We start from the raw sequence: 27575 nt of genomic DNA, 5'->3' as shown, positions 1-27575 counted from the left end.
TAGCAAGTTGATATCTTTGGAGGGACCATTATTCAGTCTAACTAATTTGCCCCCAAGTCATAGAGTTGATAAGTATTAGAGATGAGATTTGAATCTAGATGTTTTTAGGCTCCAAAGTTCATGCTATTTCTGTTCTACCACATTAATGATGATCCCATCAGTTATTCAAAGAAACATTTATTGAGATTACAAAAAGAGCCGTACAGTGCCTGTGGTAGGTACCGGAAAATATGAAATGCTTTATGAGTTGGAGTCATCTTTGTGCACGTGCCTTATTAATTTCTGTAACTTCCAAACGTGCCAGAGATTAAAGATTTAATAAGCCTAAATAATTAATAAGTAAGATAAAATACCTTCTAGAATAAGTATTTGTTAGGCCCCACTCTTTTTACATTAAGACATTATTTATTTCTCTCTTCCAGAGATTAACACTAAGTAAAAGTTTCAGGTAGGATACTTTTTAATATTTGGTTTTTTTTCCTTCAGATCTGTGAAGTGGAAACCTTTCCTGGATAGAGTATAGATACGAGCAAAACATCTGATTCTGTTTTTCAGTATTTGTGAGATTTGTTTCCTTTACTACTAAAAAAGCAGCACAATGCTTGGTGGTCTTTTTTGTATTTTGGAAGGGGCATATACATTTACTCCAAATCTTTAACCAAGGAGCCCAAAGGCCTACCTTCCAGGTTGGTAGGTTCCAGAGCAAGAGAAGGCTTTTTAGCTGGACCAGTAGATCTGCTGTGTATCTTTTAAGACCTATGGGATCCAAATATCTATGGCAGATCTGCATGAATGAAGTCTATGGCAGGGAAATTACAATGCTGTCTCTGGCAGATAACTATTCCTCTTGAGAATCAGCTTTTGGTTTTCTCCTTGTTCCTAACAGAGATTAAATTTTTGGTCATGGCACCCTGAGTGTTACTAGGACCTGCACTGTACATTAAGGACTGGGTGATATCTGAACCTAAGTCATACACTTAGATGGTGTAGCAGCCCTTTAACATTAAGTTGAAATGCCAGATTTCAGTTCCAAAAGACCAAATTAAATTGAATAAACAAGCGATTCATATTCCCAATAAGCTTACCCTTGCTGTATGACCACATCTCCCCTCAACTCTTGCATCTGATTGCAGAGGGAATCTCCCTTAGATGAGTTGATTGGGGGAAAATGAATGAGTTTGTTTACTGATGGCTATGCACCAGCCAGAACTGGATTCTGGTCCTATTATAGACTTAGAAGTGGTCTTGAAGGAAAACAGGGAAGAGATATCCTCTCTGTTGGCAAAGCTTGTGCCAGAACATTTCACTATCTAATTTGTCTGGAAAGACAGATGGCCTGCGGAAATGGATCTATATGCAGAATATTTTCAGAGAATTGTATGGAATAATACTGGAGGATTGGTAATAAGGAGTAGGTAGATGAATCTGTTTTTGTTTTTGTTTTTTTTTTAAAGAACAAAGGGACATGGAAGTTGTGGTAGAGGAAGTAAGTCATGTCAACTATAGTTTTATGACTACTTGCAGAACTGTATTATCTACTTCTGTGTTCACCCTTGATCTCTCAATTATTTATCTTAACAAATATTCTGTTATTATATATAGGGTGTGCTGGTAGTGTTTAACTTTACAATTTGATCCACAGATTATAAAATGTCACGATGGAGACATTTTAATGATATAGATCTAAGGGTCATATCCATAGGTCATGGATGTTATAAATAGGTCATGGTTTATATTATTATAAAATATTATAATACATTATAATATAAATTATAAGTTAGATTATATTATAGATCATGGTTTGCTACTGCTGTTTGCAAATTTAAATATTGAAGTGGGTGTTTGTTGATTTTGTGAAGCTAAGTAGAGAAGTGGACTGGACCCTTTTAATCTTTGTTATTGTCCAGCATCTTTGGAATACCATAATGGAAAATTTTCTGTATTATAGTGGGAGGTTATCTTCTCCAAGGTAGAAACAAGAAATTACTTTTGTCAGTCTCCTTTCGTACTTAGGGCATAGACACTGATTCTACCAGTGAAGTGTTTAAGATTTTGATATGGAAGAGCGGAACTTGAGGACCATGTGCCATACAGAATCCATTCTTTTCTGTCAAGGAAAACTGGCTTTTAGGGAAATCAGTGGTTCAGATTCTGCTTTTTGGTGTTAGTATCAGTGGTTTGAACTACATTGTGCATTCCCAATGGTGTCATCTGAAATATCTCCACTGGAGACAGTCCCACTAGTTTGGGTGTTGTTTTTGTTGGCAGAAGCCTCAAGACCGACTATCTGGTCCTCCTAGAGAGTATAGGAGTCACATCTGTATTTTTACACTTCTTTTTTTTTTTTTCTTGGTAGCTGTTCTTTCTCAGATCACTTACACTGGGCCAGCTGCCATGCTATTCTATGGGAAGGATCACGTGAAAAAGAAGTGAGGCTTCTGGCTAACAGATAAATGAGTGATAAATGAGCTTGGAAGTGAATCCACCAGCCCCAGTCAAACCTTCAAATGACCGCAGGTCTGGCCAACATCTTGATTATAAACCACGTAAGTGTCCCTGTACCAGAATCATTTCATTAAGCTGCTGCCAAATTCCTGACCCACAGACACTGAGATAATAAATGCTTGTTGTTTTAAGACATTAAATTTTCAGGTAATTTGTTACGCAACAATCGATAACAAATGCAAGCAGATATAATGAAATGGGAAATTCCAGGATAATTAAGGAGGCATTGTTCAAAAGATTGCTAGAATAGCTGAATTCCCAGGTTCACATGGTATCTAATTTACTACTTATGTCTATCTCCTTTCTGCTGGCTGGATTCAATGCCAGCACCAGGGAAGCAGTTGGTTGCATATGTCTGCCTCCCCTAGGGAACTCACAGGCAGAGCAGCTGTTCATGCTGCACTCTACTAAAGCAGTCTACCCTGACATTGGATATGCTGGACCCTCAGGCACTACTACATGCCTGGAGGCCTATAGAGCTTGTGGTATACAAGGAACTCGTCAAACATTATGATGAACAAAGATGTTATTCCATGTTTTTGCAAGACTAAGGGTATTGAGATTTGCCCAGGATATGGAAGACTCAATGGCCGTAGACTGCCTTGTGAACTGAGGCCTATCTCAGAAGATAGAGTGGAGGTATGATCATATTTATGCCTTAAAGATATCGATTGATCACACTGGCTGCATTCTCTATCCCCTACACCCCATTTCTTTCCATCTTTCACCAAATAGTCCAGAAAACAGACTCCCTCAAATATTGTTTTTGCAGATTAAATTGTCATTACCTTTAGATGAGCCATTACCCAATTTGCCAATGACTTTTTCTCAGTTCTCTTTCACCTTGAGTTGTGTGCAGAATTAAGCCCTGGTGAATGAACTGGTTCACTTTCCTATACCACATGATCAAATTCCTCATCTTTGTTGATTTCTGATGCATTCTCCCAGCAAGTTCTTGTCTTGTTTTCTTTGTATTCTCCATCTTCAACTCTTTAAGTACAATAATTATAATGATAGTAAAATTTATGACTAATGTTTTTGATATTTTGAATTAATGAGAGTGTTCAAATACAGCTTTATTAAGAATGGGAAAATAGACTATTGGACAGTCTGGCAATACAGACTTGAGACTCACCTTCATAGACATGATATTTGAAGATGGTTGCATATAAGATCACGGGGAACAAGGACAGAAAGAAAAAGAGGCACAGAGAATTAGACTTAGTACACCTTTTCAGGAAGTTGAAGAAAAAGTTAGAAAAAAAATAAGATTCATTTAAGCCACATATTATTACTTAATATCTGTCCTTTACCAGGGCAACTAAAAAGGAATTATAATAATTGAAACTGATTTTCAGTTGTACTTATTTCTTTTTACCTTTCTAATAAGGAAACTAAGTTGCTAAGTATTGACAGAGAAAAGATCATTAGAGATCTGTGTAACATATTTGCTGGGCAATTGGTCATTGGAAAAAAGTCAGTTTATTGTTTTTGTTTATTTTATTTAAATCCAAGTTAATTAACATATAGTGTGATAATGGTTTCAGGAGCAGAATTTAGTAACTCTTCACTTAGATATAACACCCAGTGCCAGTTTATTGTTAATCAAGCAGTAATTTGAATGTTTTATTAGGTGAGTAGGAGTTCGATATCACTGTTAAAAGTTAACTGCTATTGTTCAAAGATGGAATAATCTCTGATAAAATTAAAAATTTAAGTTTCCTTATATAGAGAAAAACACAAGTGATTCCTATTCCTCAGGAAATCTATCTGCTGTGAAAGCATAATTTCAACATTCAGGAAGAGAAAAGCTAGTCTTAAATTCCTTTCAGATCAAATTAAATCAGCAGATGGGTTGTATTATGAAATGAAAAGAAGGCAAAAAGAACTTGTCAAATGTGTTGTTCATGAAAATGGTTTAGAAAAATTAATATAAATGAAATTTTTACAGAAATTCATTTCATAAGTTTTATGGGCAGAGGACAAGGTTTTTGGTGGAAGAAACATTAAGAAAAATTCAAAATGAAGAAAAATATTTAAAATATTTTTGTTTATTCTAATGAAGCAAATGAATGTGAGGAGTTTAAATTACTGTAAAAGTCTATGAAGTTAACAGTGATTTGGAAGCCGTGATAGGTAGAATAATAGCTTCCCCCACAAATATGCCCAATGCCTTAGTTCTTGGAACCTGTGAATATGTTACCTTACATGGCAAAAGAGACCTTGTAGATGTGGTTAAAGAAACAGACCTTCAAATGGGGCGATTATCCTGGATCACTTGTGTGTACTCAGTCTAAAGAGATGAGTCCATAAAAGTAGAGAGACTTTCCTGGCTGGGTCAAAGAGAAAAGAAAGATAAAGAGGAGAGATTTGAAGCTAGGGAAGGACCTGACCCCCCCATTGCCAGTTTTGAAGAGCCAAGAAATGCAATAGCCTTGAGAAGCTAGAGACAGTCCTCAGCTGACAGCCAGTCAACACTGGTCCTACAACTATAGGGAACTGAATTCTGCTAACAACCTGAATGAGCAAGGACATGGATCCTGCCCTCCAGACTCCAGAAAGGAACACAGCTTTGACTTTAGGCTGGGGAGACCCATGTTAGACTTCTGACCTATAGAGCTGTGAGATAGTACATTTGTGTTGTGTTAAGCCACTAAATGTGTAGCAATTTGTTAGAGAAGCAATGGAAAAGTAACACAACAATTTTATTGAAAATATAAATAACTATTAAATAAATGGCCTTCAGTAAATATCCCAGTCTAGACAAGTATGTACTAAAGCCCTCTATATACCTTTTAGTGGAGCTGACTTTTAGCTTCCAATTAAAAACAAAATCTAATCCAATTCCTAAAGTGCCTATCATTGTTTTGAATTATAGTTTAACTAAAGAAGATAACACTGAAATCATGTTTTTAGTTGTTATTACAAATCATTAACAATAACGACTCGGGTTTATTCTCCAGCTTTCTCATACCTACCAAAATTTATTTGTGAAAGGAAAAATTCACCCCGTAAGAATTTCTGTAAAATGATGACATAGATGGACACTGTTATAGATGGACAACCAACTAAGTTGGTTATATATGCATATCTAATGGTTTTCTTGGCTATGCTAAGAAGGCTGACACATAAGGTCACTATATATTCCCTTCCACTAGAGAATAGAAATTCAGCTTAACTCAATAATTTGTTAATGCCTGCAGTATGGCATTGCAGAATGAGCATGGTTCTGGGAATCAGAAATCACTGGTTGAATCCCATATTCACCAGATATTGTGTCAGACAAGTCAGTGAATCTCTCTGAATGACAGTTTCCTAATTTATGATATGGGAATAACATCTACCTTACAAGTTTATTCTTGAAATAGAATGAAATTTCTCTCTAAGTAATATACTGTCATCATAATGTATAGTATTATATACAAACACTGAGTGCCAATGTGTTATTTTGGGACTTACCACCAGGCACTAGAGAAAATGGTACCAAAAATATAGAAAATAAAACTTGAGTGGAGTCAAGGAGGGAAGCAAGGTGGAGGTGGTAGGAATGTTTCCCATCAAACTGGAAAACTGACCAGAGCAGCAGAAGGGATGCTGGCAGCCCAGGAGATTGAGATCAAAATAAAGAAGGAATCCCAAATTCTACCCAACTGGCACCAAATTTCCTGAGATATCTAGAGGAGAGGGATTCCTGATTTGAGTCCTTTGGGCAGTGCTGGTTTTTAGGGTCAGCTTGGGAAGCTTCTGCCAAGGGCTTACTCAGACTCCAACATGTCTAAATTCAACTTAGAGGACAAGGATTCCTGATGTACCACCTGGTCTGGATCTTATTGATTCCAGGGATGGGTAGAGCTGAGCATCTTGGGAGCAGTCGTCATCAGAGCCTCTGAGGCAGGACTGAGGGGATAGATGGGATATGAACTGAGGGGAACACAACTGAAGCCTGGACCTCTGTGTATCAATTGGATCATATTAATAGCCATTACTTGATATTTCTTTACCTGTGACCTCACCTAAATAATGCAGTTATCTTTCTGCAGCTTTAACTCTTTAGGTTAGTTTTAACTTTAAGGTTGAATAAATAGATCTAATTTTTTAAAAAAAAATAGATCTAATTTAAGCAAAAAGAGGGATTTTGTTTGCAGAAACTGAAATGGTACACAAAACCTCAGGATGAGATAACAGGGACTCAGAATATATGTCTAACAAAAGAAGTGAGGGGATAAAGGTATCTGCTTTAGACTTTTGGGTGGTTTTTTATTTCTGTTTTCTCTGCACACCTAATTCCATCACTTCTCTATTCTGGCAGAAAAATTTGGTTTCTAACAACTTTTGAGTTTTATATAAAATATACTCAGCCACCCAGAAAGTCTCCTATTACCAGTTCAAAAATTCCTGGGGCAAGAGCTGCCAATAGCCAAAGCTATAATAATTTGAGCAACCAAAAATATAGCATTGACTTGTAGCTCAAAGTATAAAATAAATACCCATGAATTCACACTAATATAAATAAATGATGAAAGAAAGAGAAAGAAATAGAGACAGATCTCCTCTATAGAAAAATTTCAAATGATTTATGTAGATAAAAGAGTTAAAGAGTCAAAGAGATAAAAGAGTTAAAGAGTCAATCAGAGATGAAGAGTGCAATATACACTCTTGATGCAATGAACAGCATGTTAGAAGAAGCAGAGGGATGAATTAATGACAAAGTAATGATAAAATAAAGACAAACTAATGGCAAGCAATGAAGCTGAACAAAAGAGAGAAAGAAATATGCTAAATGAGAATAGACTTAGGGAACTCAGTGACTCCATCAAACATAATAGCATTACACTATAGGAGTCCCACAAGATGAAGAGAGATAATGGGGAGAAAATAATTTATTTGAAGAAATAATAGCTGAAAATTTCTGTAATCTAGGGAAGGAAAGACATCCAGATCCAGGAAGCACAGAGAACTCCCATAAAAATCAACAAAAGCAGCCCAACACCAAGAGATACAGTAATTAAATTTGCAAAATATAGTGATAAAGAAAAATCTTAAAAGCAGCAAGACAAAAGAAGTCATTAACTTACAAAAGAAATCCCATAAGGCCAGCTAGAGATTTTTCAACAGAATGTGGCAAGCCAGGCGGGAGTGGCATGATATATTCAAAGAGCTGAATGGGAAAAATCTGCAGCCAAGAATACTCTACCCAGCAAGGCTATCATTCAGAATAGAAAGAGAGATAAAGAGTTTCCCAGATAAGCTAAAACTAAAGGAGTTTGTGATCACTAAACCAACCCTGCAAGAAAGACTAAAGGGGACTCTTTGAGTGGAAAGGAGAGACGAAAAGTGACAGTATAATGGCAGGAAACACAAAAGTAGTAAAAATGAATATTTCTACAGTAAAAAATATTTCTGTAAAAGTCAGTCTAGGAACTCACACAAAAAAGGATATAAAATATAATAACAAAGACCAATGTGGGGAGGCGAGGATCAAAGAGTGCGTTCAAACTTAAACAGCCATCAACTTAATGTAGACTGCTATTTGCAGAAGAGGTTATATACAAACTTATTGGTAACCACATATCAAAAAATCATTAATAAACATGCAAAAAATAAAGAGAAAGAAAACCAAATATATCACTAAAGAAAATCAGCAAAACATGAAAGAAAGACAAGAAAAGATTAGAGAAAAATCTCCAGAAACAACCATAAAACAAGTAATAAAATGGCAATAAATACATATCTACCAATAATTACTTTGAATTTAAATGAACTAAATGTTCTAATCAAAAGACATAGGATGTCAGAATGGATAAAAAGTAAAATAAAATAAAATAAAATAAAATAAAATAAAATAAAATGAAACAAAACACAAAACCCATCTATATGCTACCTAGAAGAGACTCATTTTAGACCTAAAGGCATCTAAAGACTGAAAGTGAGGGGATGGAGAAACATTCATCATGCACATTGATGTCAAAAGAAAGAATAGCAATACTTTGTTATCAAACTAGATTTCAAAACAAAGACTATAACAAGAGACAAAGAAGAGTACTATATAATAATAAAGGGGACAGTTCAACAAGAAGATATAACAATTATAAATATTTATGCACACAACATGGGAACACCTAAATATATAAAGCAATTAATAACAAACATAAAAGAACTAATTGATAATAACACAATAATAGTACATGATTTTAATACACTACTTACATCAATGAACAGATCATCTAAGCGGAAAATCAACAAGGAAACCATGGCTTTGAATGACACACTGGACTAGATGAACTTTACAGATATATTCAGAATATTGCGTCCTAAAACAGCAGGATACACATTCTTTTCAAATGCATGTGGAATATGCTCCAGAATAGATCACATATTGGGTCACAAAACAGGCCTCAACAAATACACAAGATGAATTCATACCCTGCATCATTTCTGACCACAATGTTATGAAACTAGAAGTCAGCCATAAGAAAAAAATTTGGAAAGACCACAAATACATTGAAGTTAAACAACATGCTACTAAACAATAAATGGGTCAACCAGGAAATTAAAGATGTAAAAAGTATGTGGAAACAATGAACATGAGAACACAAAGTTCTAAAACCTTTAGGATACAGCAAAAATTGTTCTAAGAGGGACGTATATAGCAATACAGGTCTTACCTCAAGAAGCAAGAAAAATCTCAAACAAACTAACCTCACACCTAAAGGAGCTAGAAAAAGAAAAGCAAACAAAGTCTAAAGGCAGCAGAAGGAAGGAAATAATAAAAATTAGAGTAGAAATAAATGATACAAAAATTAAAACAAAACAAAACACTAGAACAGATCAATGAAACCAGGAGCTGGTTCTTTGAAAAAAATTAATAAAATTGCTAAGCCTCTAGCCAGACTTATCAAAAAGAAAAGAGAAAGGACCCAAATAAATAAAATCACAAATGAGAGAAGAGAAATAGCAACCAATATCACAGAAACACAATTATAAGAGAATATTATGAAAAACTATATGCCAACAAATTGGACAATTCAGAAGAAATGGATAAATTCCTAGAAACATAAGTTATTGAAACTGATACAGGAAGAAATAGAAAACTTGAACACACTGATACCCAGCAAAGAAATTAAATCAGTAATCAAAAATATCCCAACAACCTGAAGTCCAGGACCAGATGGCTTGAAAAGCAAATGCTACCAAAAGTTAATACCTATCTTTGACATTGGCCATAGTGACTTCTTTGATATGTCTCCTGAGAAAAGGGAAAGAAAAACAAAAATAACTATTGAGACTGCATCAGAATAAAAAGCTTCTGCACAGTGAAGAAAACAATCAACAAAATGACAAGGCAACCTATGGAATGGGAGAAGATATTTACAAATGACGTATCTGACAAAATATCCAAAATACATAAAGAACTTATAAAACTCAACACTAAAAAACAAATAATCCAATTAAAAAATGGGCAGAAGTTATGAACAAACATTTTTCCAAAGAAGACTCCAGATAGCCAACAGACAAATGAAAATATTACTTATCATCAGGGAAATGCAAATCAAAACTATAATGAGATATTACCTTACACCTGTCAGAATGGCTACAATCAGCAACAAAAGAATCAAGAGAAAAAGGAACCCTCTTGCCCTGTTGGTGGTAATGAAAATTGGTGCAGCCACTCTAGAAAACAGTATGGAGGTTCCTCAAAAAGTTAAAAATAGAACTACCCTATGATCCAGCAATTGCACTACTAGGTATTTACCCAAAGGATACAAAAATACTAATTGAAAGGGATACATGTACCCTGATGTTTATAGCAGCGTTATCTACAATTGCCAAATTATAGAAACAGCTCAAGCACCCGTTGACTGAGGAATGGATAAAAAAGATGTCACACACACACACACACACACACACACACACACACACACACGAATATTATTTAGCATAAAAAAGAATGAAACCTCGCCATTTGCAATGACATGGATGGAGCTAGAGGATATTATGCTAAACAAAATAAGTCAGAGAAAGACAAATACCATATCATTTCATTCATATGTGGAATTCAAGAAACAAAACAAATGAGCAAAGGAGAAAAAGAGAGAGAAAAGCAAACCAAGAAACAGACTCTTAACTATAGAGAACAAACTGATGGTTACTAGAAGGTCAGTGGGTGGAGGATGGGTTAAATAGATGATGAGGATTAAGGAATGCACTTGTGATGAACACCAGGTGTTGCATGGAAGTGTTAACTTACCATATTGTATGCCTGAAATGAATATTACACTCTATGTTAACTAAGTGGAATATATTTTTTAATGTTTAATTTTATTAAAAATAATTTTTTTAATGTTTATTTTGAGAGAGAGACAGAGAGAAAGGGAGAGAGAGAAAGCACGTGCACAAGCAGGAGAGGGGCAGAGAGAGAGAGGGAGAGAGAGAGAATCCCAAGCAGGCTCCATGCTGTCATCACAAAGCCTGATGTGGGGTTTGATCTCATTAACTGTGAGATCATAACCTGAGCTGAAGTCAACAGCTGGACGCTCAACTGAGCCACCCAGGCACCCCTCCTAACTGGAATTTAATAAAATCTTAAAATAAATAAAGATTGCCCTGAGTTCTCAGCACAGGAATGAAGACAACCCTAGACACATTATTGTCAAAACTCAGATTAGTAAGGATAAAGAGAAGACTCAAAGTTTTCTTGAGAAAAAATAAAAATGACCCACAGAAAAATGACAAATCTGGTATCACGTTTCCCATCAACACTATTGAATGTTACAAGACAGTGAAGAACTACTTTAAAGTTAAAATGGGCAATGTCACAAGATTTATAAAATATTTCCTCTACCTGAAAGGAAAGCTATTTGAGTTTGGACTATATCCAAACAAGAAAGAAAATGAAGACAGAAAACATTTTGGCATCCTTTGAAATAGTGGAGCCAATTTGTCTCTAGAAGAGCAGTGAAGGGAAAGCCCAGAAATGCAGTTAGGAGGCAGACCTGGCATTCAGCCAGTCCAAACTGACGCATCAGGAGAAATAGTGATGCAATAGAACATTTATAATTTTATACACATTGGTACTGAGATACAGGCAAGAAAAACTCACCACTATTAGAAAATTGAAGGCAAAACCTGCGAAAAACACATGACAACAATCAATCGACACTGCTCGGACCTGCATGGAATCATATTTATATTCTTAATATTCTTATCGACTTACATCTTTTATATCAACTTACAGATAAAGCATGGAGGAATTAATCCTATATAAATACTATTAATCTTAATGTTGCAAAAGTTATCGTGTAGATGATAGTAGTTGTAGGGGAAAAGAACAGTGTAATGCTGAAAGGAAAATTATGGTCATTAATATCATTTTAAAACTGGGAAGAAAAATTATGGATGCAGCATGTTGGGGTTTGCCTTGGTATTTGGCCAAGGTATGCATTTGGTTTAGTGCTCTAAAATATACTGTTCACAGCTGGTGAAATAAGGAATGGAGATATTAGTATTTTATGAAAGATACATGAGGAACACAAAATAGAAATATAACAACTGGTTGTAAGGGGGTTGGTGGTAAGCCAGCTCATCCCTCATTTATTATAATAGATTATATCTAAAATTTATAAATCAGGAAATAGGATGAGAAGTGTATTATTAAAAGACATGGGAGTAAAAAGCAAAAATGACATAAGGGAAGAATAAATGTTTCTAGGAAATGGGGCTTATAGATTGGAAAAGATGGAACAGTGTATATATTAAATTAATAAAGGGGAAACATCTTTAGAAGAGATGATGAAAGAGCCAAAATATGTTTGGTGGAGGTGAAAGAATTATATTGATAGATCTTACTATAATTCATCTGAGAGAGGAAACTGTGTTTAGAAAACTCTTTTGATAAATTGCTTACAGCTGAAGTTCCTTTTGGCTTCTTCTAGTAATTGCGCATACTATTTATATTCTTCTAGTATTTCACTTCATTTATTTTAATTTTAAAAATATTATACAAATGAAATGTGCCTCTTGTTATCAGTCTGGGTCTCAGTAAGGACAGCGTATTCAATAGGAAGTTCAAGGAATGTTTATTTACAAAGGTGCAAGAAGGGAAACCATAAGGAATGGTTCATTGATCTGCAGCTTAATAGCAACCTTCATGTCATTACCCCCTAGGTCTAAAGCAACAAGGAGAGACAATGGTTTTTAGAGCTTGGAAAGAAAAAGTTGTATGGAGTATCATTACAAATGGGGCATTGACATTTGGATGGAGGCTACAGCCAGCTGAAGGTGACATTGCAAGAAGAGATTTAAAGGAATAAGTATACTAGGTTTTACTCTCTTGCCTCCATAAATGCTCCTACCAGGGATTTCCATTGACAGAAGCCAATTAAAAGAGAGAAGCCATGGAGATATTGTTATAGATCAGCTCCTTGGGACAGAGAGAGAAGTGCGGATTAGATCTACAGGGGAAAATGGAGGATTTTCATATTGAGCAATCCTTAGGCCCCTCTACATTTAGTATTTTACTTTCTTTTCCCTATCTCCCTTTCTTTTTTTCCTTCTTTCTTCCTCTTTCTTTCTTTCTTTCTTTCTTTCTTTCTTTCTTTCTTTCTTTCTCTAAGGAGTAAGCTTGTTTTCAATACAAGGGAACAAATAGACACACTTTTCATGTTACAAAAACATAGTCATTATTTGAAATGGCTCAAGATACAGAAAAAAAAAGTGCATTTCATCTGTTCATTAATGTTTTCTTTTTTGGGGGTCAAGTTTGTTAGACTAAAAAATTCTAACCAAGTTTATCATTTAGAAATTAGAAACCACAAATAAAGCCTATCAGACTGTTGGAATATAATATTGCATAAGAATTAGACAATCTGGGGCACCTGGGTGGCTCAGTTAGTTAAGCGTTCGACTCTTGATTTCAGCTCAGGTCATGATCTCACCATTTGTGAGATCGAGCCTTGTGTCAGGCTCCGTGCTTGGAGCCTGCTTGGGATTCTCTCTTTTCCTCTGTCTCTGCCCCTCCCACATTCATGCTCTCTCTCTCTCTCTCTCTCTCTCTCTTTCTCAAAATAAATAAATAAACTTTAAAAGAAAGATTTAGACAATCTTTATTTCTGATTAATTCTTACTAATTATTTTTTGATCATTTATTGCTTAAATTAAATCTTGTGTTAGAAGTAGAGATGAAAAATTACTATTTTTTTAAAAAATGTTTATTTATTTATTTTGAGAGAGAGAGAGTGGGGGAGGGGCAAATAGAGAGGGAGAGAAAGAATCTCAAGCTATCAGCACAGAGCCTGACACAGGGCTCGATGTCACAAACTGCAAGATCATGACCTGAGCTGAAATCAAGAGTCAGACGTTCAACTGACTAAGCCACCCAGGTGCCCCACTATTTTTTTTTTTTTAATTTAAAAGAAGAAATAGTGTAGTACAGATTTTTTCAAACCATATCCCTTAGAACACTGCAACATTTCATGAGGAATAAGTTCTAGAGTTCACAAGAAATTTGTATAGACACAAAATTTGGCATCAGGTACGTTTATCATTTTTTGTTCACTTTAAAAAAAATTTTTGTTAATATTTATTTTTGTGTGTGGGAGAAAGAGAGACAGAGAACAAGCAGGGGAGGAGCAGGGAGAGAGAAAGAGACACAGAATCCAAAGCAGGCTCCAGGCTCTGAGCTGTCAGCCCAGAGCCCAAATGGGGCTTGAACCACAAACTGCAAGATCATGACCTGAGCTGAAGTCGGACGTTTAACAGACTGAGCCACCCAGTTGCCCCTTTCACTTTTAAGAGAGTCATTTCAGCACTGTTTAATCTCATATTTTATAATTTCTAAAATGACATGAGTGAAAATTTCAAATGCCTACAAACTCCAGGCAGCATACTTAGCTGAATTGGTGGTGATAGACAACACGCCATAGCAAGGTGGAGGACGCGCGTCCTGCCCACAGACATCAGTGGCTTCCAGGCTTCAGCGCATCATTACTACATGGGAACAGTAGGCTAGTGTTGCCAGATCTTTGATATTGATGTGCAATCTCTGCCCCCTTTTTTTCCTTTTTTTTTTTTTAAGTAAGCTTCATGCCCAGTGCAGAGCCCAGTGTAGACCCTGAACTCATGACCTTGAGATCAAGACCTGAGCTGAGATCAATGGTCAGATACTTAACTAACTGAGCTACCCAGGAACCCCTGCAATCTCTACCTTTTAAAATGTGGCAAATAATTCCAAAGGTTTAAAAAGATTGTGTTGCTAAACAGCACATCTCTGTAAACCAGATTTACTCTGTAGATGAGCAATTTGTAACCCCTGGATTAGCTGACATTTAAACAGTCTTCAATTACTGATATTTTTTTATTCTATAGCACTAGGTAAGAATTAAGAATCGTAAGTCAGGGCCACCTACTAACAACTCTATATCGTTGCTGCCTGAATAACAATATTGTGGAACTTTAGTGCAGAATAGAAGTTAGTCATCTTCTGTTTTTGAATTATTATTAAGGGATAACAACTATTTTCAGTTATTGAGAATCAGAGAAAGCTTTGAAGAGTCTAGTCTCTATATGAGAAAGCTTTCAGGAGACCTGTGAGTAGAGCTTTTATGAAATGTTAATGTACACGTGTGGTAGATGGTTGGGGATCAACAGGATAAACCCCCATTGGGTCATTAACTCTGGACTAGATTTATGGGACTCCACTCAATCACCAAGTGTATTACTAAAAGGATGGTAAAAGCCTATGTAAGGATCCAGCTATCAGTCACATGACCTGATCTAGGGAAGAGATAAAAGCTTATATGCATCTCACGGAAACGTGCCAATACTTGTCCCCATAATACATGATAAAACTCTGACAGCAAACTTCTCCTGGGAGTTTGGTATTAAATTAGCAAGGCGGCAGCTCTCCTTTCTGCTGTTTTCAGATATCCAGGCACGGCTTTCTAATACACTGCTAATTTAGAAGACGGAGGATGAAAGTTCTATTTTAATAGTTCTCCAACACCTCATCTTTTCTATCTCTGCTGTAACATGGTTCAGAGGTATGGAAATATTAACGTATGATAGGCCCCATTCACTATGCTACAACTTTCATAGGATAATATGACACATGCATAAATTAAAGATTGTCTTAAGAAAGATTATCTCACTCTTTCTAGAAAAAATGTATATAAGTACTTGTGCTTTAGTCAGAGATAATGTTTGTCCCCCCAAATCAGAAACTCCTTCGGTCTAACTTAGGTTTAATGAGACAATTTTATTTTTCGAATAGCAATCACCAGGATAATTGTTGCATAGAAGCGTCTTTATTTAGAAAAATGATGATCTTCGTAATAGAGTTGGAATTTGGTATGCCCAGGGCAATGGGAGGAGAAAGCAGAGGGTAGAAGTCTGCCTTTGCGTAATGTGAGTCTTCCTTCGAACTTCTCTAAACTGTTAATGAAGTCCTTAAATTCACAATTTTTAAAGCTTTAATTTTAAAAATTGCAGTAAAATATACATAACATAAAATTTACCATTTTAGCCATTTTATTTTATTTTTTAAAGTTTATTTATTTTCAGAGAGAAAGAGAGAGAGAGAGAGCGTGCTTGCCCAAGTGGAGAAGGGGAAGAGAGAGGGAGAGAGGGAATGTCAAGCAGGCTCTGCACTGATAGCAGACACGGGGTTTGATCTCATGAGCCCATGACCTGAGCTGAAATCAAGAGTTGGACACTGGACACTTAAACAACTGAGCTATCCAGGCGTCCCTCCATTTTAGCCATTTTAAAGTATACAGTTCAGTGGCATTAAGAACATTCACTGTTGACCAACGATTCAGAATGTTTTCATCATCCCAAACAGAAAGTCAGTACTCATTAAACACCAAATCCTCATTCCCTTCTTCTCCCCAGTCCCTGGCAACCACCATTCTATTTTCTGCCTCTATGAATTTGATTACTCACATATCTCAAATGAGTGGAGTCATATAATATTTGTTCTTTTGTAATTCTTATGTAAATTTTTTAATGTTTATTTTTGAGAGAGAGAGAGAGATGAGACAGAGACAGAGTGCGAGCAGGGGAGGGGCAGAGAGAGAGGCAGACACAGAATCCAAAGCACACTCCAGGTTCTGAGCTGTCAGCACAGAGCTCAATGCAGGGCTCGAACCCACAAGCTGTGAGATCATGACCTGAGCCAAAGTCGGATGCTTAACCAACTGAGCCACCCAGGTGCCCCTGTGGGTAATTCTTATTGAGATTGTTTTCTGCTATGGAAATCAGTGAAAGGAGAGAATTTCACATGAGGCATAAGATGGTCAGGTCAGATCATTCTGAAGAAAGCACAGGAGACTGGAGGCAGCGATACCTCCAGGAATGTGACAGATGTTGAAACTAGAGCCACAAGGCCGGATCTGGTACACAGACATGATTAGTCTGCAGAGTGCTTTAAAATATGTGAATTATATGACATCATTTAAAATTGGAGAAATTTTAATAGGGAACCAAATATCTTGTCCATCTTGTAAAATGTGGCAATTGTGGGCATGCATTTCCCTGGCTATAATCAGATAAGTAGCATACACATACTCCAGTTTTCCCTTAGACTCGTAATGCTATACTGATTCATCCTTCTCAAGATGAATAATATTCATAGTAATCTGAGTCTTCATAGTAATTTTGGAATAGGTGTTTAGATCTCATATGTATAGAGATGGATCCAAGTTTATCCACATCTTGAGTGGCAGGGAAGCTTCATATGACATCTGGGCTACAAACCAAAAAGAGGCCTATATTGGGAGGGTACTGAGTTTGTCCTGTAGATATCAATGGAGGCAGATGAGCGGAACCTTGAAACTAGAGACCAGTCAGGCAGCAAAGTGGACCCCTTGTCTAGCTCCATTTGTCAGGGAAAGCACGCTTTTTCTGCTCTTTGCAACTTCTGTACGTCTGCTTTATTCTGCTTTATTCATATTCATGTTGCTGTATGTCTGCTATGTTTCTTCAGAACAAAATCATGTATCTAATTTGGCTTTTGTAGGCACCTACAATTCCTGCCTGTTCATATGTCACCAACCAACTGATTAAAGATTCTGAATCCTAATTCCATGTCCCTGGAGAGAGAATCTGGTGGCCCAGTGCATGTCTACTCAGCTATACCTCTGATTTAGCTGTGGCTGTAGTAGAGAGTTCTGGGCACACTTTCACTCACTTTAGGTTGACAGTTACAGATCTCTGCTTTCTGCCCAGGAACTCTTGGATGCTAGTGGTACCCCTGGGAGCTCACTTTGTTCATGCACATTGGCTTGTTAAGTGTGAGGAGGTCAACATCTCTGGGAGTTAACACCCTTAATGTCCCCTCAGCTATGAGGAATCAGAGCTGATTCATAAATGCTCCTGCTTTTCATCCTTCTAGCACATAATTCTGGGAAGCATTCTGTATACTTTTCTGGAAGTCCAAGCAGAATCAAGCTGCTTGTGTCCACGGTGGCAACCTCAGTAACATACACTTATATTGGCTCTTCCTCCTTCACTGCCTCACTCTCATCTCCTCAGTCCTGCTCACTGGGATCACGTCCCCCAAAAAGCTAAGGCTTCCCTTCTGATACTTAATCCAACTTGCTCACAAGTCCTGTCCCAGGCTCTGCTTTTTGGGGGAAGCCATGTTGAGGCAGGTTTGTTTTTGTCAGAGGTTTACCCATTTGTTATGGGTAGAATTATGTCCCCCTAAGAGATATGTTGAAGTCCTAACCCCAGGTACCTCATATTGTGAACTTATTTGGAAATAGGACTGTTATTAGGAAAGATGAAATTAGTAAAGATGAGGTCATACTGTGGGGTGACAGATGATGTCATAGGGTGGGGTCTGCCTGACTTCTCTCCTGCCTTTGCTGCCTCTCCTCTTTTAAGGTTACCACAGAACCCACTGATCCACCTCTCTTGGTGTCCACAGTAAAACTCCATATCCTCTGAATAAATGTCTCTTTTTTGCTTTGTGGACCAGATGTCACCTGAAGTCTCCTTGCCACTCAAGATCTGGATAAACTTGGATCCTTCTCTCTGTATGTGGAGACCTAAACACCTATTCCAAAAGTACTGTGAATATTATTCATCCTGTAAGTAAATTAAGGATGAATAAATAAAGCATTATGGGTATAAGGAAAACACTGGAGGGTGCATATGCTAGGGAAATGCATGCCCATCACTGCTAGATTTTACAAGATGGATAAGATATCTGGATCTTTTAAAATTTTTTTTCTTTAACGTTTATTTATTTTTGAGACAGAGAGAGACAGAGCATGAACAGGGGAGGGGCAGAGAGAGAGGGAGACACAGAATCTGAAACAGGCTCCAGGCTCTGAGCTGTCAGCACAGAGCCCGACGCGGGGCTCAAACTCACGGACTGCGAGATGGTGACCTGAGCTGAAGTCAGACGCTTAACTGACCAAGTCACCCAGGCGCCCCAAGATATCTGGATCTTTGTTAAAATCTCCCAATTTTATTTTATTATAATTTTTTGTTTATTTTTATTAAAAAAAATTTTTTAATGTTTATTTATTTTTGAGACAGAGAAGGACAGAATGAATGGGGGAGGGTCAGAGAGAGGGAGACACAGAATCCGAGGCAGGCTCCAGGCTCCACGTTGTCAGCACAGAGCCTGACACGGGGCTTGAACTCATGGACTGTGAGATCATGACCTGAGCCAAAGTCGGACGCTCAACCAACTGAGCCACCCAGGTACCACATTTTATTTTTATTTTTTTAAGTAGGCTCTACGTCCAATGAAGTTCTCGAGCTCATGACCCTGAGAACAAGAGTTACATGCTCCACTCACTGAGCCAGCCAAGAGCCCCTTATTTCTTTATTAAGTCTTTAAATTTTAATTCCACTATAGTTAACATACGGTGTTATATTAGTCTCAGGTGTACAATATAGTGATACCCAATTTTTAATGAAACAGTTATGTACAGAGGATAGCATATTTTTGCTCCAAAATCCTAAAGGTCACCGTACTATGATTTGCCTATAGGATTTGCCAGAGTCCCTCATATAGCAACCTTCTCCTCCGCTGACTCTTCTAGTAACATCACATACCCTAGATTTACCCAAGTGGCAAGCTTGTAGACAAATCTGGACTTGTATTAGGGCTTTCTTTTATCCTTGGCATCTTTCAGTACTGGGAGCTTTTCAAGTCACTTGGTAATTGTGTCAGCATAACACACCTGAATACAATATGTGTTACTTCTAAAGTCCTGAAGAGGCTTCCTAGGCATTGTACCTCTTTCTCCATGGTAGAAGAGGAAACATGCAGAAACTTGTCCTTTCTTAAGAAAAGTTATCCGGAGGTACCTCACTCTGGACCTCTAGAAATTTCACTACTCAGTTCACTAAGTTTTGTGGGACTTTTCTCCCACCCTCTGGCATGTATGTGTCCTAACAAGGTGTCTGTAGTCATTTCTTCATCACTTTATCCAATCAGCACACTATCACCAATGTAATGATTCAGTGTGTTGCCCCATGGAATGGAGACATGATCAAGGTCCCTGCAGACTAAATTATGACACAAGGCCAGAGAACTTAAGTAGCCCTGAAAAAAGACAGTGGAGGTGTATTGCTACTCTGTCAGCTAAAAGCAAACTGGTTCTGATGGTCCTTAACAATAGGTGTAGAGAAATAATCATTTGCCATCTGCATGCTAGGTACCAGGATATGGGTTGATTTGTTTCATAAATAAACTATATTTGGAACAGTAGCAGCAACTGAAATCACCACCTGATTAAGTTTGTGATAATCACTGTCACAGAAGTTGTGTATATTGAGATTAGGCTTAAGCAGGTACTGAAGTCCAAGGTAAGCTGCATATGCAAATGGCTCAGATGGCCATGGCCCAAATTCTTCCTACACTGCCTCCTTCTTCTCAGTCTGTACATATGGTCCAATGGGAATTTTACCATGACCAGTTAGCTGAGGAAGACAGTTGTTCATGTTATGCTGATACCACCAAAATATGTATGGCTACAGCACCATAACCCACTATGGAGTGACCCTGAATGTCAGTAGAATTGGAAAATATTCCCAGTTGGCAGAACTTCAAGAAGTTCTGTGGACTTTGTTTACTGTGCTTAGAGAGATGATTGTAGGTACAGAGCTATATTTCATGGAAAGCTAATAACTTGGCTTGATGGGATTAGAGGCTTGGAAAGCACATGATTGGAAAATCAGTGACACAAAGAATAGGGGAAAAAGTATATCAATAGATCTCTCAGAATGGGCACAGAATGTTTATATTTGTGTCCCATGTGAATGATCACCAAAGAACAATTGTTGCAGAGGAAAACTGTAATAATATGTGGAGAAGATGACCTGTTCTTTGGACATAAGTCAACCTCTTAAACACTTCTGTTCTTGTTCATCAAGCTCATGAACAAAGTAACTATAGTGACATGAGTAGATTATTCATGGGCTCAGCAACACTGATTTCCACTGACTAAGGCCCATCTGGCTTCAGACACCATTGAGTATTCAAGTTGCCAATAGCAGAGACCAACATGTTACTTGGTGGCAGGTTGGATTACATAGCACCACTTATATCATAGAAGAGGTGGCATTATTCTCACTGGAATAGATCTTTATAATGGACATCAATTTATCATTTTTCCAGAAATACTTTTGCCAAAGCTACATCTAGGAATTTATTGAACATCTTGTTAATAGTCACGACATTCCATAAAACATTTCTTCTGACATTACGGTTAAGATTGTAATAAGCAAGTTAATTTTTTCTTTAATGTTTATTTGTTTTTGAGAGAGATGTAGAGCATGAGTGGAGGAGGAGCAGAGAGAGAGAGGGAGACACAGGATCTGAAGCAGGCTGCAGGCTCTGAGCTGTCAGCAAAGAGCCTGACGCGGGGCTCGAACCCGCCAACCACAAGATCATGAGCTGAAGTTGGACGCTTAACTGACTGAACCACCCAGGCTCCCCTAGTTAATTTTTTCTTTATTTTCTTAATTTTGATATGAATATACTATGTGTATATATTAACCATTTTAAACTTATTTTACAGGAAATGAAGTTTAGTGATGGGCTCGTGCTCATGAGGTTCACTATTCTTACCAAATTCCCCTTATCCTGAAGCAATTGGCCTCACAGAATAATGGAATGGCTTTTTCAATTTCTGTTATGGTACCAGCTAGGTGGCAATACCTTGCAAGTCCATGATAATTTTCTCTAGGATACTGTACATGTTCTAAAACAGACCAATATATGGTATTATTTCTCTCGTAGCCAGGATTCAGAGTTCTGGGAATCAAAGGGTAGAAATGGGAGTGGATCTTTACACTGTTAACCATAGAGATCCACTAGCAATATTTTTGTTCTCTTTCCCACAATTTGAAGCTCTACTGGTCTACAAATTTTAGTTGCCAAGGGAACTAGAGAATCCAGGAATGGATCCTCTAAATTGGAAGTTGAGTCTGCCACTTGACTGTTCTTCAGGCCAGTAAATCAATAAGCAAAGAAAAACATCAGTCTACTGGCTGGGGTGATTGATCCTGACTAAAAAGAGGTAATTAGGTTGCTTCTATCTAATGGGGTAGGAATGAGTATTTCTGGAATGCAGGAGATCCCCATAGGTGCCACTTATCACTTCCATATCTTCTGATTTAAGTCAGTGGGAAATTATAACCTAAAATAATCCAGATCCCTGATGGATGAAGATTTGGGTAACCTTTCCAGGCAAAGAACCATGACCACTTGAGGAGCTTACTGAAGGCAAGAGGCTATGGAATTGGTAGTAGACGAAGGCAGTTAGTTATGAATACTAACTTTGACCATATGAGCAGTTTCAGAAACAAGGATTCTAATGATTAAGATATTTTTCCTTAATTTTGATATAAAGATGTTATATGTATGTATTAACCATTTTTTCTTCCCCTAAATTCAGAAGAAAGAAAAGCATGCAAATAGGATGAAGTGTAGATTAAAAAAAAAACCCAAAAACCAGGAATAGCTATTTGAAGTGTCTTTCCTTGTATAAATAGACATTTGGGATATCCTCTATTTACAGTTTGAAGCTGACTAAATGAGGAGGATGTAAATACCAACACTCCTATAGTTATTGTATGGCTTATGAGAACAGAATCTCATGGAGCTGGATAGAATTCTTTCAGCGAACTGCAGGTATTGGAGACTTTGATGCTTTTCCTGTTTGCAGCAGTAAAAACAGTTTACTTTTTCCATTGGAGGAAAAAGAGAACAAGAGGATGAATGCGTCCATCATTCAATAAAAGGAAATAATTAAATATTATGAGATAGACAAATAGCTCTATACTACATAAAGTTGCTATAACTCATTACAATAACACAATTTTTTAAAAAATTTTTTTAACGTTTATTTATTTTTGAGAATGAGAGAGACAGAGCATGAACAGGGGAGGGTCAGAGAGAGGGAGACACAGAATCTGAAACAGGCTCCGGGCTCTGAGCTGTCAGCACAGGGGCCTGATGCGGGGCTCGAACTCACGGACCGCGAGATCGTGACCTGAGCCAAAGTCGGCGCTCAACCGACTGAGCCATCCAGGCGCCCTAACACAATTTTTTAAAAGAAATCCCTCAGAAGAATTTTCATTTTCCTCTTAGAGTTTCCTATGAGGCATTGTTCTAAACAAGGCAATTTTGATCAATTATCTTCTTGCTATTTTAATTTGAAGGAGCCTAAGGCATCCAAAGAAGGCATCCAGGTGGCCAACAGACACTGAAAAGATGCTCAATATCACTCATTGTCAGGGAAATGCAAAGCAGAACTACACAGTGAGATATCACCTTATACCTGTCAGAATGGCCAAAATAAAAAACACAAGAAATAACAAGTAGTGGCAAGGATGTGGAGGAAAAGGAACCCTTGTGCTCTGTTGGTGGGAATGCAAACTGGTTCAGCCACTGTGGAAAACAATATGGAGTTTCCTCAAAAATTAAAAATAGAATTACCATATGATGCAGTAATTCCACTACTGGGTATTTACCCAAAGAAAATGAAAACACTAATTGAAAAAGATATATGCACCCCTATGTTTATTACAGCACTATTTACAACAGCCAAGATATGGAAGCAACCCAAGTATCCACTGAGAGATGAATGTATAAAGAATGGTATATATATATATATATATATATATATATATATATATATATACACACACACACAATGGAATATTACTCAGCCATAGAAAAGAATGAGACCTTGTTTCCCAAAACATGGATGGACTGAGAGTATAATGCAAGTGGAATAAGTCAATCAAAGAAAGACAAATACCATATGATTTCACTCATATGTGGAATTTAAGAAACAAAACAAGTGAACATAAGGGGAAAAAAAAGACACAAACCAGAAAACAGACTCTTAAATACAGAGAACAAACTGGTAGTTGCCAGGAGGAGGTGGGTGGGTGGGGAATGGATAAAGGGGATCAAGAGTACACTTATCCTAATGAACACTAATGTATAAAATTGTGAAGCCAAGTAATTATACTGTACACCTAATACTCATATAACACTGTGTATTAATTATACTTCAATAAGAAAAAACAAATTTCTACAAATGATGTTAGAAATTATAGACATCATGGATGTCTTTTAAAATTTTAAAGGTAGACTAGTTCCCAACTTGTAACTAGCTGTGGGATACTACAGATGCTTCATTTTTAATCTCTTTTTAGTAATTAGTCCCAAATGAAATAGTCAGCTAGTTATTGGACAAGAGGACTGCAATGGATTACAAACAATGATCTATCTGATTTCATTTTAAGAACTGAGAGCTAACAAGGGAAAAATTCAAACATGTTTCTTTTTTAAATGTTTATTTATTTATTTTTTGAGAGAGCACACAAGCAGGGAAGGGGCAGAGAGAGAGGGAGACAAGTAATCCAAAGCAGGCTCTACTCTGTGATGTCAACACAGAGCCCGATGCAGGGCTCAAACCCATGAACCATGAGATCATGACCTGAGCCAAAGTTGGACCCTCAACCAATTGAGTCACCCAGGTGCCCCTCAAATATGTTTTAGGTAGCACAAGAGCATATCTAAAATATTTTTTAAAAATTTTTAATGTTTTATTTATTTTTAAGAGAGAGAGAGAGAGAAAAAGAGAGAGAGTGGGGGAGGGGCAGAGAGAGAGAAGGAGACACAGAATCTGAAGCAGGCTTCAGGCTTTGAGCTGTAAGCACAAAGCCCATCGGAGGGCTCGAACCCACAAACCATGAGATCGTGACCTGAGCCGAAGTCAGATGCTTAACCAACTTAGCCACCTAGGCGCGCCTAAAATATTTTATATTGGAATGTAGACCAGGGACTCAGTTATCAGAAGTCAAGTTCAGAAATGTTGGATCCTGTCCTTTTCTTCTCCATGGCAGGTTTTGAAGATTTGGTTAGAATAAACATTTTCCCCAACTTGGCTTTGACCCCATGATAAAATGTGTGGGTAGCTAAGTGGGAGTAAGAGGTTTTTTATTTTGTTTTGGTTGGCCTTCTATGCTTTCATAATCCGAAACTCCTGGATAGGTTGGTAATGGCTTAGAGAGTTTTCACAAATATACTTTCTGAAATTGCCGTACATTGAAAGGAGTGAAAGAATAGATAGGAAAATAAATATATTTAAAACATTTTATAGCCTCAAAATTAATCCACATTAAATTTGGGCTTGCCATAAATTATTCAAATGATAGCACAATAACATCCTTTCATTCAATCACCAAATATATACTTAGTTTTGACTATGGGATAGATTCTCTGTAAGCCCTGGGAATTTAGTGATGAACAAAGTCCCAACTTTCTTTCTTAGTTTACATTTTAATGGTGGTAAAGAGAAGTAAAGAAGCTCTTATTCATTTATGGAGAAGTGCTAGGGGATATGGCAGTACTTTGGTGGACACATGATTTGGAGTTGTAGGATGATTGGGAGAAGCTGGGGAAGAGTGAGTTCAATAGGCATCAGCTGGAGGATGGAAGGGAAGAAGAAGTATTCAAGTGACAGGAATGCTGCATGCAGTAGTCTAGGTGCAAGAATGTGGTGAGGGGCACCTGGGTGGCTCAGTTGGCTGAATGTCCAACTCTTCATTTTGGCTCAGGTCATGATCTCACTGTTAATGAGATTGAGCCCCACGATAGGCTCTGCACTGACAGTAAAGAGACTGCCTGAGACTTTCTCTCTCTCCTTGTCTCTCTGCCCCCACCTCTGCTTGTGCTCTCTCTCTCAAAACAAAACAAAACAAAACAAAACAAAAACCAAAAACAAAAACTTAAAATGACCAGTTGGGCCACTTGGCAAGTGACTTAGAATTCATCCATTTGGTGTTTTACAATCTTCATTAATAACAATCAGATTTGTGAAATCTCTTGAAATGCACTGTGGAATAATTTTTTTTTCAGAGCCAGTCCTCTTCTGTAGTAAATGTGAGACTTTGGTGTAACTGTGGAATACTGTTCACGGAGTCCTACTGTTCTCTCATGATGTCTCTCTGATGTTATGAGAATCTTGGGAGAAATTTGTTGAAGTAAGAAGTAAATTCATCTGTAGTTCCATCATAAGCAATCGCTTCATCATTAGGATCAACTATAGGATCAACTCGCTGGTTGTCAGTAGTCTTTGGTATAGGCTTTCGGTGGAGCCTTATCACTAAGAGCCTCTCTTTCTTAAGTTTTTTCTTTTTTTGTGTGATTTAACTTTATTTTTTATTTTTTAAAATTTACATCCAAATTAGTTAGTATATAGTGAAGCAATGATTTCAGTAGATTCCTTAATGCCCCTTACCCATTTAGCCCATCCCCCCCACAACCCCTCCAGCAACCCTCAGTTTGTTCTCCACATTTATGAGTCTCTTTTGTTTTGTCCCCCTCCCTGTTTTTATATTATTTTTGTTTCCCTTCCCTTATGCTCATCTGTTTTGTCTCTTAAAGTCCTCATGTGAGTGAAGTCATATGATTTTTGTCTTTGTCTGACTGACGAATTTCACTTAGCATAATACCCTCCAGTTCCATCCATGTAGTTGCAAATGACAAGATTTCATTCTTTTTGATTGCTGAGTAATACTCCAGTGTGTGTGTGTGTGTGTGTGTGTGTGTGTGTGTGTGTGTGTATACCACATTTTCTTTATCCATTCTTAAGTTTTTTTCTTAATTGCCAACATTTCCTTATGCTGCTACTATTTCCACTGCATGAACGTTAGATGTCTCCCATTGTGGGTTCTTAATTTCCAAAATTTGAAGGCGTGGGGGAAAGGCAACTGCTTTTGGGGTTGGACCTTGCTTTCTGTCACTCCATCCTGTGTGACTGTGGCTTCTTCAGGTTCTTCTGGGAATACTTTTCGTTTCAGCCTTTCTTTCCTCTGCTGCTGCTCTTATCCCCGCCCTTCACCATGGTGTTTACTCCTTCGCATCTGTCTCCATTTTTTCTTTTCTTAAATGTTTTTATTTATTTTTGAAGGAGAGAGACACAGAGCATGAGTGGGGGAGGAGCAGAGAAAGGAGGAGACATAGAATTTGAAGCAGGCTCCAGGCTCTAAGCTGTCAAGCCAGAGCCCGATGTGGGGCTCAAATTCATGAATTGTGAGATCATGACCTGAGCCTAAGTCGGACGCTTAACCAACTGAGCCACCCAGGCGCCCCATGTCTCCATTTTTTCTTAATCAAGAAACGGAAAAGAACTATCCTTAACCCATGGAATTGCCATGTTATCTTTGTAAAAAATCAGTTGGCCATAAATGTGAGGTTTATTTTGTATTCTAACTTCACCTGTTGTGGTAAGAGAAGATACTTTGTATGATAAGTATCTTTTTAAGTCTTTGAGACCTAATTTGTGACTTAACATATGGTCTATTCATTATAAGGAGTAAGGTATTCAAGTTTCCAACTGTCATCGTACAACTGTCTCTTTCTGAGTTTCTGCCAATGTTTGCTTCATATATTTTGACAGTCTGTTATTATATGTTTAAATGTATATAATTGTTGTATTTTGCTGTATTGAATCTTTTGTTAACATGTAATGTGCTCCTTTGGTTTTTGTAAACTTTTTTGATTTAAAGTCTATTTTGTCTGATATTTCTAT

The 27575-nt window shown here is 37.3% G+C and overlaps 1 pseudogene; it reads right to left on the bottom strand.

Moving 5' to 3' along the window:
* The window catches only part of LOC124527281 (ribosome production factor 1-like), a 43612-nt pseudogene extending 16724 nt beyond the window's left edge, over window positions 1–26888 (bottom strand).
* Window positions 26889–27575: the final 687 nt, after the last annotated feature.

Source organism: Lynx rufus, unplaced genomic scaffold (genome assembly GCF_022079265.1).
Source record: "Lynx rufus isolate CCGP_SWC_20201006 ecotype Redwood Valley unplaced genomic scaffold, mLynRuf1.p SCAF_5, whole genome shotgun sequence".
NCBI classification, from domain to species: domain Eukaryota; kingdom Metazoa; phylum Chordata; class Mammalia; order Carnivora; family Felidae; genus Lynx; species Lynx rufus.
This window is presented reverse-complemented; position numbering and strand designations above follow the sequence as displayed.